The sequence below is a fragment of the Macrobrachium nipponense genome, chromosome 6 (genome assembly GCF_015104395.2).
Source record: "Macrobrachium nipponense isolate FS-2020 chromosome 6, ASM1510439v2, whole genome shotgun sequence".
Lineage (NCBI taxonomy): Eukaryota > Metazoa > Arthropoda > Malacostraca > Decapoda > Palaemonidae > Macrobrachium > Macrobrachium nipponense.
This window is the reverse complement of record NC_061108.1, coordinates 1,609,505-1,614,504: the sequence shown is the minus strand read 5'-3', so window position 1 is coordinate 1,614,504 and position 5,000 is coordinate 1,609,505. Positions and strand designations below refer to the sequence as shown.

The 5,000-nt window shown below is 34.6% G+C and overlaps 1 protein-coding gene across 4 annotated transcripts in view; it reads right to left on the bottom strand.

Annotated features, from left to right (window-relative positions):
* Positions 1 to 4,109, bottom strand: part of LOC135216327 (uncharacterized) — a 314,243-nt gene extending 310,134 nt beyond the window's left edge. For all 4 annotated transcript variants that reach the window (XM_064251505.1, XM_064251506.1, XM_064251507.1 and 1 more), the window contains exon 1: positions 3,918 to 4,109. The gene's annotated coding sequence lies outside the window, so the exon portion shown is untranslated. The remainder of the gene's footprint in view (positions 1 to 3,917) is intronic.
* Positions 4,110 to 5,000: the final 891 nt, after the last annotated feature.

Below are 5,000 nucleotides of genomic sequence, written 5' to 3'. Positions count from 1 at the left end.
AGGCTATTTACATAAAAAATGTATACCCGTTTTTGCTGCTTCATAAATCAGAGTAGAATCATCATATAACTATTTGTTTACAAATAACAACTTTCAACGCATAAATTCTAACTTTTATTTTGCATATGAACGATTATTTTCATCGCAAACTCCATAGAGTTGGTTTTGTCAAATTGAATTGTTTAAAAAATAAGCAACACGCCCTCCCCGCAATAAATAAGAAATAAAAAATAAATAATTATACGAAATTTATCTTAATAAAAGGCCTTATCAGACTTCTTATACAAGTCAACCTGTTCATAATATTGCGCTTGAGCAGTGAAGGAAACCATATGAGTATATGTGTTTGTTACACTTTACAATGAAATACGAAAACTCATCACGTTAAAAGACCGTATATATATATTATATATATATATATATATATTAAATATATATATATATATATTATAGTAAATATCTATATACTATATATATATAGAATATATATAATATAATATCTATATGATTTTATTCGCATACTTCAATTTCCCCGGGATGTGAATTTTGCCGATGAAATCTATATTTCGGTCGCGAGGTAAATCATTTCCATGAGAGGCAGCAGCTTTACGGCTCAAACAGAAATTCGGATTCATTAGCACGTAGCGAATGAATGATTTCTATATTTCGGTCGCAAAGTAACTCATTTTCCATGAGAGAGCAGAGCTTCACGAGCTCAAACAGAAATTCGGATTCATTAGCAGGTGAGCGAATGAATAATTTAAAACATACTCATATATATTTTCAATAAATCAGAAGCGATACTTTCCAGTTTATAGTTTAGCAGAAAATTCCCCCGTTATGAATTTCGTAATTCAGTTTGCTAAATTCACACAGTTCATTTAGTTTATTATTATTATTATTATTATTATTATATTATTGATATTATTATTCAGAAGATGAACCCCTATTCATACGGAACAAGCTCACCACAGGGACAATTGGCTTGGAATTCAAGCTTCCAAAGAATATGGTGCTCATTCCAAAGAAGTACAAGAAGGTAATGGGAAATCCAGAATGAAGAACTCACTTAAATTATATATATATATATATATATATATACATATATATATATATATATATATATATATATATATATATATATATATATATATATATATGTATATATATATATATATATGTATATATATATATATATATATATATATTTATTTATTTATTACTTAATTAACAAATTAATAAATGAATGGCAAAAAATTTTTTCTCTGTCGTCGCAAAAGCTCTTAATAAGATTACAAATTATGTTCTGCGTGAGAATTATGATAATGAATTATTTGCAATCCTCTACGCAATCATTACTTGTTTGCTCACAATTGAATATCAATTAACATAAATATAAAGTTTCCCAATTACCAATGACATAATATATCTTTCCTCTACCAGCAATATTTCTGGTTTTATACAAGACTATACTTGTATAAAACCAGTTTAATTCTAAGAAATGAGAAGCAAGATTTGTTTTAGTGTCCACAGGGAAACTACCAATACAAGTCTACAGTCAAATAGCTCATTAACTAAGACTTAGAAACCGCATTGATTACAGCAACTCATTAGGAAAGGAAGGCTTATATTCCCAATAAAGGAATTAAAATAAAGGTCATGAAATATGATATATCTGAATAGCTCGCCATACAAAAGGCAACTATGATTCGCGAAGGAGAAGAATAAGAAGAAGGGAAATTTTGATCTGGTACAGTAGACAAGAATAAAAGAATATATGTTTTGGGTCACAAGAAGAGACAGGATCAGAAATGAATTTATTAGAGGAATAATTCAGGTGGAGGAAGTATCGAAGAAGGCTCAGGAAAGAAGACTATACAGTTGTTTAGTCATGTCATGCGGAGATAAGATGATCATGTGTGTATAAGGGTTATTATAAGAGAAGAAGAGGAAGGCCAAGGTTTTCAGATGAAAGCATAAAATAGCAAATTTAATTAAGGAGAGATGCATTGAACAAAGGAAGGTGGTAGAAGCTGATCGGAAACAGCAACCCCATATAGAAATGGGCAAAACTGAGGACAAAAGAAGAAGACAGTATATAAGAGTGGAGGATACATCACAGTGATTACTCTGTTAAGAGTACTATTATGCTAATTATGTCCATAGAAAAGTCGGCTACCATTCAAAACTACATAAGGGCCCTTCATTATTTACTGTTATAGCCAGCCATGATCTTATACAAAGGCAAGAATCCCTTACGTAAGCTATGATAACAGGTATTTGAGTAGACAAAAACCGAGATTTTTTTTTGGTGCTGTATTCTATCAACAATGTTAAATATTCTTAAAATATGTACCACATAATACGAGGGCTTCAGTTGTTTGTTTGGAGGTAGCTCTAGTAAGTGGGTGGAATGGTGGAAATTACTACAAATATAACCTAGATTTACCTTTTTTTTTTGGAGAATGAGACAAAGTTCAGCCACAGCTCACGAAACAGCGGTTAGTAAAACCAAGATGATGCAAATGGACTAGAGAGTTTCGTGAAATTATGGAAGCTTTGCAAAAAATAAATTGCAAAGAAAGTTTCAATGAGTACATATAGGAATAATTTGGACATCAAGTCGGGCGTATAAAGGATTTTGTTTCGAAAATATGACATGTGATAGCAAGGTATTAGTTAGAAAATGTCGAAGCTACAAAAAAAAAAAAAAAAAAAAAAAACATATTACACGTGCCAGTAGAAACCATTCGGATAGATGCGTGTTATTTTTTTTACCCTTTATACGAAAAATTACTTTCCTTTTAAAGATAAGGAAAAACTGCATTCCCTAACATTCCGAGGATTGATTTATGAAGGGAGGAGTTCACTGGGATATACGATTTGCGACAGTTTGTCATTTATAATCGTTTGCAGGGTGACATTCCTGCAAAAAGTGAGAGAAAAAGACTAGATTTCTGCTTGGCACACTGCTTGATTCTATTGCCGACTCTTGATCCAAGACAGCCGTTAATATATATATATATATATATATATATATTATATATATATATATATATATATATATATATATATATATCAGGAGCCCCATACATATAAAAACGACGAAAATGTACAACGTACGCTTCACTGGTTACTGCTTGGCACACACTAGGATACTTATTCTTTTTTTTATTCCTTCTCTAGAAGCCTGCCCCCAACCACCTACCCTAAGAACAATAATCTATATTATTACCTAATATTTCTTTTAGAAAGTATTTAATTAAGTCGACAAGTTCGGTCTAGCCTTGCTAATTGGGAACCATTCTTTTATATAATGGAGCCAAAGGTCCTAGGCTATGGATGAACTGAAACGCGAGAGTTGCAGAAATATGGAGAGCTGGATTAAGGGAGAGAGAGAGGGAGAGAGAAAGGAAGAAAGAGAGAGAGAGAGAGAGAGAGAGAGAGAGAGAGAGAGAGAGAGAACGCAGCCGGTTACTACAAAAATACCATGAATTATCAACAGGTGTAGCCTACCTACCGGGCACATGTAGGCCTACACAACTGGTTTACACCTGCCCCATGTGTAATTTGGGTGATTGATTAATTGACTGATTAACTAATTGATCGATTGGTCTGGCCTAATGCCAGCACGGGCTCTTCCTCCTTAACCAACCTGTAAATGAGCCCGTGGAAAACATATAAAAACACCTATAGGACTAGACCTATGCGAGCATCACGTGAGCGTTGCTGGTTAAACCGTGGCTAAGCTTCTTTTAAAAAAGCAGCCTAAATGTACAAATGAAGGCGTACACAAAGAAAAGTAAAGAATAAATGGATAAACAACGACAGATAAACAAACACACGCCATAAAATAAACAAAATAACATACGTAGAGGCCATAGACCTCTACTCCATAGAAGCACCGTAGACTTTACCTTTGGTTCCCTTCACAGTTTTCTTGAATTATGTCATTAACCTCTTAGTTGCGTCACTAATCACACTTATAAATAAACTACGCCATATTATATCAAACGTCTGTCGCATTGACTCGATAGATGTTTAAATGACGGAGGCATGAGGCCTTTTCGTCTCTCGATCGGCGACGAATACGTTTGAATTTGCGCCATTTTCATCTCCTTCGCTGAGAAGGCTGTGACGTCACTACAAGGCCACCACGATTTTATTCGGTAGCCGAATTTAACGAATAATAACGAAGGTAAATGGCGTTGAGTGCGATTAATTTCGTTATATGAGCGAGAATAACAATCAAATAACCTATAAATGTACTATACACAGCCCCATACTCCGAATTAAGCTTAATACACGGCCGAATGCCTATAATCGTATTGGACCGGTCACCACGAGATCAAAACAGGCCACCACTATCAACTTCGATACCTGAAAGCAATTACTAATGAAAGTTGAGAGATCAAATACGTTACGGAATATAAAGCAATGATTAAATAGAGAGAGAGAGATAGAGAGAGAGAGCTTTTAGCAACGAGAGAGAGAAACCTTAGCAGTGAAAAAGAGAGAGCCTTGATACAGAGAGAGAGAGAGAGAGAGAGAGAGAGAGAGAGAGAGAGAGAGAGAGAAATCTTAGCAGTGAAAAAGAGAGAGAAAGCCTTGATAAATAGAGAGAGAGAGAGAGAGAGAGAGAGAGGTTTTGATATCTCAACCCCTATTTAGGCACTGGTAGTTCCATGCATCGCGAATCATTTTTTTTTTCTTTGTCAAAATGGAGAGAGAGAGAGAGAGAGAGAGAGAGCAAAACATGAAGCGAGAAGAGTCCAACTTCACCTCATGTGTTCGTTCTCTCTCAGCCTCAGGGGAAATCTTCGCCTTGACATGGAAGCAGCGCTGAGAAGAGGGATGGAAGTCCGTCCGCCTTTCCTTCCAGGAGTCCTGGAATCCTGGAAGCTTCCGTTGAAATTTTTTCCTCAGGTAGAATATTTGATGGCCGTTTAACTTTAATCTGAAAGCTCACATAGTGGAGGAAACTTAAGATTTTCAGAAAA